Raw genomic sequence first — 7,500 nt, 5'->3', positions numbered from 1 at the left:
CCTCTTCCTCCTTCCCCTCTTCTTCTTTCTTCTTCTTCTTCTTCATCTTCTTCTCCTCTTCTTCTTCTTCCTGTTCCTCCTTTTCCTGTTCCTCCTTTTCTTCCTCCTACTCCTCCTCCTCCTCTGTTTTCCCATCCTCGTTCTCTCCCCTCCCTTCTCCCCCTCTCTGACTCATACCCTCTCTCCCTCTCCATAGTGATTATAATCCCTTTGATACAAGAGGGGAGAATTTGAAACAGGGGCTCGCGCGTGTACACACACACACACACACACACACACACACACACACACACACACACACACACACACACACACACACACACACACACACACCCAGCGAAACCCGCGCGCACCCACACAACACACACACACACACACACACACTCACACACTCACACTCACACTCACACTCACACTCACACTCACAATCACAACTCACACACACACACACACACACACACACACACACACACACACAACCCACACACACACACACACACAACACACACACACACACAATACACATACACACACACCACTACAGACAGGAGCAGACCCACACACACACACCCCACACACACACATATCACACACACAAGCACACCACACTCACACACACGCCACACACACTCACACAACAGCGCTCGTGCGCGAGGAGTCAACAAGCGCTTGCAAACCTAACAGACAAGCAGAGAGACATACAGGCAGACATTGCAAACATAAGGAATCGCCAACAAAAGAGATCACAGGGCTCTTGCCTGATCCTCCGTTCAAGCCTTTTGTTGCACGATGCAGGCTGATTGCATCCTACATCCTCGCTCTTACCCTCTCTCTCTCTCTCTCTCTCTCTCTCTCGACGGTCTCTCATCTCTCCGCTCTCCTCCTCTCCTCTCTCTCTCCTCGCTCTCTCTCTCTCCTCTCTACGTCTCCTGCGAGGTCGTCCTCTCCTCATCTCTCCTCTCACATCTCTCTCACTCTCACACTCACCCTCTCTCCACTTCTTCATCACTCTCCTCCACGAGCTTCTCTCCTCCTCTCTCTCCCTCTCTCCTCTCTCTCTCGCATCCTCATCACTCACACACGTCCCCCGTCTTCTCTCTTCTCACATTACTCTCTCTCTCTCTTCTCATCCTCTCTCCACACTCTCTCTCGCGTCCTGAGGCTCGGCGCTCATTGGTCTGCGCTGCAACTCACTCTTAGCGAACTTGGCTGATCCTCAGTCTCTCTCGGTCTCTCTCTCTCTCTCTCTCTCTCCTCTCTCTCTCTCTCCTCTCTCTCACTCTCTCTCCTCAGGTCTCTCTCTCTCCCTCTTTCGCCTTCGCATCTCTCTCACCTCTCTCTCTATTTCTCTCTCTCACACGACGACTCTCGCACTCTCTCGACCATCTCTCTCCTCTCTCTCTCTCTCATCTCTCGTCTCTCGAGCGCACTCTCACTCACACCCTCCCTCCCTCCCTCTCACCCTCTCTACCTCCCACTCCTCCCTCTCGAGCCCTCGCGCTCACTCCCCTCACTCCCCTCCCTTCCCTCTCTCCCTCTCTCCCTCCCTCTCTCCCTCTCTCCCTCCCTCTCTCCCTCTCTCCCTCTCTCTCTCCCTCTCTCCCTCCACCCAAGCAAAGGACGCGGAAGTTTGAATACGTGATCACTCTCGATTGCAAATAATGCAGTACGCAAGGCGAGCGGCAGGCGTCTTTATGTATTTGTTTGTTTTTTTGTTTTATGTCGTAATGTTTAATTTCGTACGGACTTGATTCTTTTAAAATTGCTTTTGTTTTTGTATGTTTTTTGTTGTTGTTGTATTTATTGTGTATATTTTCTAGGAGAGAGAAAGAGAAAGAGAAAGAGAAAGAGAGGGAAAGAGAGACAGCCACAGAGAGAGAGTCTAAAGTATTTTTATCGTGAGTTTGCGGAACCGGAGTGAATTAACGTACAGATTACAAACGGTTGGAGAAAATCTGGAGCCGGGGTTGGCTGGGGGTATCAGGGGGTCATTGGGGGCTGGGGGTGGGGGGCAGGTGGTTGGTTAGGGTCGGGTGGGCGGATTAGTTGTACGCATGGGCGGTGCTGTGGGGAAAGTATGTGCTGAGTGGGAGAGGGGGAGGGGAAGGGGGAGAGGATGAGGGTGAGTGGGGAAGAGAAGAGAGGGTGAGGGAGGGAGAGAGAGAGGGTGAGGTAGGGAGAGAGAGAGAGAGGGTGAGGTAGGGAGAGAGTGAGGGTGAGGAAGGGAGAGAGGGAGAGGGATAGAGAGAGGGAGAGGGATAGATATAAAAAAGAAACATAGAGAAAGCGAGAGAAGGAGGGAGAGAGACGGAGATGGAAAGAGAGAGGAATCGAGAGAAAGAAGTACAGAGGCAGAGAAAGAGAGAAAGAGACAGATAGAGAAAGCTCGAGAGAAAAGAGAGAGAGAGAGAGAAATCGAGAGAAAGAGTGAAAGAAAAAGTGATAGCTAAACCAATCAGAGTCAGACACAAAGACAGATACACCCGTGAGAGAGAAAGAGAAAGAAAGAGACATCGAGAGTGAGAAAACTCGAACTCGAACTCGAACTCGAACTCGAGATGTTGCAGAGAAAGAGTTGAAAAGCCGTTCTGCTGTTGCGCCGCGGCTGCTCCGTGGAAAGTCTTTTTGTGTTTGTTTGTTTAACTATTTGTTTTATTTGTCTGGCCTTGGCTTTGGATTATTTTCTGGTGCGTTCAGAGTGCTCGGGGAAATTCGTCCGGTAATGTGGAATGTATTGTTGTTGTTATTATGATTATTATTGTTACTGTTGTTTTGTTGTTGTTATTGTTATTGTTATTGATATCATTATCATTGTTATCATTATCATCATCATATTATTATTATTATTATTATTATTATTATCATCATCATCATCGTCATGCGAGATACCAATAACAACGTGCGTGTGTCTCCGAAGTGTTGCTCCGTGATTTTTTTTTTGTTAACGTCGGTCGTGACTTGAGGGGGGGGGGTAAGGGTAGAGGGATGAGGGAGAAAAAGGAATGGAGCAATATGAAGAAGAAGAAGAAGAAAAAAGGAAATGAAAATTAAAGAAAACGAAGAATATGAAGAAAATGAAATTGAAAATTGAAGAAACGAAGACGTATTGGTATTGTCGAGGAAAAATGTTTGGGGAGAAGGCATAACACCTCCGAACACGATTAGAACTCCACAGACCAAGGATAGAACACCACAGAACACCAGGAGAAGCGTCGAGAACAAGAGGAAAACACCGAGAGAACATCGCCCTAAATCATCCCCCTCGCCCCCCCCCCCAACGGAGCATCACCGACGGGAGGGAGAGGGAGAACGGAGGGGGGGGGGGGTCCGAGCATCGGCGACGGGCGAGCGGGCGATTCGCGTTTCCGGAAGTGGCCGGGGGATGGCGTTTCGTTGACTGCATCATCGGCTGGGCGGGCGGGCGGGCGGAAGTGCGCGTTGCTAAGGGGAAGGGGAGGGGGAGGAGGAGGAAGGGAGGAGGGGTAGGGAAGGGGAGAGGGAGCGGGAGGAGGGAGAAGGAAGGGGAGGGTGCGGGGGTGGTAGAGGAGGGAGGAGGAAGGGGAGGAGGAAGGGGGTAGTAGAGGGTTTTGTGGGGGAGAGGTTGGAGGAGGAAGGGGATGAGGTGGGGTTGGGGAAGGGGACCCGAGTCCTACCCAATCCACCATCCTTCCTCCCCTCCCCCCTCCCCCTCCCCCTCCACCTCCCCCTCCCCACCTCCCCACCTGGAACACCGTGATGTCATGTTTTTGTTTCCAGATTCCTACAGATGGTGGACTGATGGAGGAACGGGGGCTGTTGTTTCCTTTTGTTTTGTTTTTGCATTGTTTTTGTTGGGTCGCTTCGGCTGTCATCTGCCGGCTGTCGGATGGGGTGAGGGAAGGGGTAGGGGAGTGGGGGTGTGGGGGGAAGTGGACACGTGTATTCACGTTCTGGGTGGTTGTTGTTGTTGTTGTTGTTGTTGTTGTTGTTGTTGTTGTTGTTGTTGTTGTTGTTGTTGTTGTTGTTGTTGTGTGTGTGTGTGTGTGTGTGTGTGTGTGTGTGTGTGTGTGTGTGTGTGTGTGTGTGTGTGTGAGTGAGTGTATGTATGTGTGTTATGTGGCTGCGGTACAGAGCGGGAGGCACATGCACCGCCGCCCACGCTGTGTCCACCTCCGCCCACCCCCGCCCACCACATCGCAAAAATTTATCCTCCCTCAACCTGCCTCTTCTCTCTTGTTCTCTCTCTCTTTCCCTCTGTCTGTATCTCTTTCCAGGATGTTCCATCTTTCTGTAATTCTCCCCTCTGTTTTGTTAATTCCCCTCTTTTCCCCTTCCTCCCTCATACTTCTGGTCTCCTTTTCTCTCCCTTCTCTGCCCCTACCCCCCTCTCCCTCTCCCTCACCCTCACCCTATCCCACCCCCTCTCCCTCACCCTCACCCTATCCCACCCCCTCTCCCTCTCCCTCTCCCTCTCCCTCTCCCTCGCCATCGTTCACACACCCTCTGGACTATGCTCTGGTGTTGTGGGTGTTGTTATGGGTGATGATGATAGGTGGGCGTTATGGGCGTGCGAGGGGTCGTATTTCATGGGGTCTTTTGTCTATTTTTTTAACTCTTTTATTTCCTCTTTTTAATGATTGTGTTCACTTGCTTGTTATTTCCATTTCTTTTTGTTTTTGATTTTTGTTTGCCCTCTCTCTGTCTCTGTCTCTCTCTCTCTCTCTCTCTCTCTCTCTCTCTCTCTCTCTCTCTCTCTCTCTCTCTCTCTCTCTCTCTCTCTCTCATTCTTTCTTTCTTTCTCTTCCTCTACCTCCCTCCACCCCTCCCTCTCTACCTCCCTCTACCTCTCTCCCTCTCTCCCTCTCCCTCTCCCTCTCCCTCTCTCCCTTCCTCTCCTCTCCTTTTAAAAAAATAAATCATACATTATTAATCTGATGGAAAATTATCGGTCATAAATATTAATTTATTAATTGAGTTTTGTAACGTGAAAAAACAGTAATGATATTTTCCCTCTGTTATGGCGGAATTTTGATAACGATGTTTATTTATTTGTTTATTTAAGAAAGACGATATGAACTGGAATAGAAAAATACCAACAATAAAGAATTAAAAGAAAGATATAGAAGGAAGGTAGGAAATGCAAAGAAACAAATCATTATCAGGAGTTCAGTTTTATTAGGACAGCATAAAACTTGGATGAGAAGTTGGGAAGGGGAGAGGGAGGGGGAGGGGGAATTGGAGGTTTTGGGGGTAAGGGGAAAGGGGAGAGGACCCCCCTCACTACCATTGGTTACATAAAAGTGATTTTTTATTTTGTTTTCATTTTTTTTTTACCTCCCCATTGAATACGTGTAAGGGATTTTTATTTATTTATTTTGTATTTTTTTATGATATACCCTAGCCTGTGTTTGGATTCGTCACACCTCCAAACCCTTCCTTTTATTTAGTGTGTGTTCGCGGTCACACGCCCTTACACCCCCCCCCCCTTCACCCTTACCCCTCCCACTCATTTCTCCATTTCTCTTCTCCTTTCTTTCTTCTCTCTTGTCATATCACCTTCCCCCTTCCCTTCCCTTTCTTCTCTTCCCTTTCCTACCCCTTTCTCTCCCCCTCCCTCTCATATCCATCCCTTTATCAAGCCTTACATTCCTACCTTTCGTTTTATCTTACCTTGGCTTTGACTTCCTGTTTTGGATGCCTCTGCTTTGTTTTGCTTCTTCGTCTCCATTTTTTGTTTTTAATGAAATATTTATGCAATTTTTTCCCTTCATTTTTGTAGAGCGAATCGCCAATGTTTACCGTCTGGGATTCCAGGGGCCAGACATAACAGAGGATTGTGTAACGCGCAGTCGTGCCTTAGTGGGCGGGTGGATGGATGGGTATTTCTCTCTCTCTCTCTCTCTCTCTCTCTCTCTCTCTCTCTCTCTCTCTCTCCCATCCTCTCCCATCCTCTCCCTCCCTCCCCCCTCTCTCCTTCTCTTTCCCCTCCTTCTCTTTCCACCTCTCTCTCCTCTCTCTCGTGCTCCCTCTCCTCTCTCCAAAAACCTCTCCTCCTCTCTCTCCTCTCTCTGCTCCCCCCTCCCCCCTAATTTCCCTCTCTCTCTCTTCTCTCATCTCTCCTCACTTTCCTCTCTCTCCTCTTTCTTCCACTCTCTCCTCCTCCTCCCTCTCTCCCCCTCCCCCCCTTCTCTCCCTCCCCCTCCCTCCTCCTCCCGCTCTCTCCCTCTCTCCCTCTCTGCACTCTCTCTCCCTCTCCATTTCTCTCTCTCCTCCTTCCTCTCCCCACATCTTCCCATCTCTCTCTCTCACTCATCTCTCTCTCTCCTCTCTCTCTCTCACTCTCTCTCTCACTCTCTCTCCTCCCTCTCATCTCTCTCCTCTCCTCTCTCTCTCTACTCCTCTCTCTCATCTCTCTGTCTCTCTCTCTCTCTCATCTCTCTCTCTCTCTCCTCTCCTCTCACTCTCTTTTCTCTCTCTCTCCTCTCTCCTCTCTCTCTCTATCTCTCTCCTCTCTCTCTCTCTCTCTCCTTCTCTCCCTCCCTCTCTCTCTCTCTCGTCTCTCTCTCTCTCTTCTCTCTCTCTCTCCTCTCTCTCCTCCCTCCTCTCTCTCTCTCTCTCTCCCTCTCCCTCTCCTCCCTCCCCTCTCTCTCTCCCTCCTCTCTCTCTCTCCCTCTCCCCTTCCTCTCTTCCTCCTTTTTTCCTCTCTCTCTTCTCTCTCTCTTCCTCTCTCTCTCTTCGATCTCTCTCTCCTCTCTTCTCTCTCTCCCCTCTCCCTCTCTCTCCCTCCCCTCTCTCCCTCCTCTCCCCCCCCTCTCTCTCTCTCTCTCTCTCTCCCTCTCACTCCTCTCTCTCTCTCTCTCTCTCACTCCTCTCTCTCTCTCACTCCTCTCACTCCTCTCTCTCTCTCTCTCTCTCCTTTCTCTCTCTCTCTCTCTCTCTCTCTCTCTCTCTCTCTCTCTCTCCTTGCTCTCTCTTTCTCCCTCTCCTCGCTCTCTCTTTCTCCCTCTCCTCGCTCTCTCTCACACGCACACCCACACAAAAAACACACACACAGGCACACACACTCACACACACAAAAACACATACACCCACAGACACACATACACACACATACACGCACACACACACATACACGCACACACACATACACCCACAGACACACACGCACACACACACACACACATATATATATATATATATATATATATATATATATATATATATATATATTCTTTTTTTAAGATTTCGTGGAGAGGAAGCGGACGGGAGAGATAAACAAAGGAAGAGATAGAGATAACGGTTTAATGATGGTCACTGATTGAGATTGTTATCACGCCCCTTTTCTTCTTCTTTTTCTTCTTCCTCTTGCTCTTTCCCCTGTTCTCCTTCCTCTTCCCTCTCTTCTTATTATTATTCTTCCTCTCCCACTTCTTCCTCCTTCCACTTCCTCCTCCTCCTTCTCTTCCTCCCCTTCCTCCCACCTCTCCCCACCTCCTCCTCCTCTCCTCCTCTCGCACACTA

The 7,500-nt window shown here is 49.4% G+C and overlaps 1 protein-coding gene across 6 annotated transcripts in view; it reads left to right on the top strand.

Annotated features, from left to right (window-relative positions):
* spir (spire type actin nucleation factor) overlaps positions 1–7,500 on the top strand; it is a 240,942-nt gene that overhangs the window by 138,969 nt on the left and 94,473 nt on the right. The gene's annotated exons all lie outside the window — the stretch shown is intronic.

The sequence above is a fragment of the Penaeus japonicus genome, unplaced genomic scaffold (genome assembly GCF_977035675.1).
Source record: "Penaeus japonicus unplaced genomic scaffold, GWHDUDI00000001_assembly GWHDUDI00000013, whole genome shotgun sequence".
NCBI lineage: Eukaryota > Metazoa > Arthropoda > Malacostraca > Decapoda > Penaeidae > Penaeus > Penaeus japonicus.
This window is presented reverse-complemented; position numbering and strand designations above follow the sequence as displayed.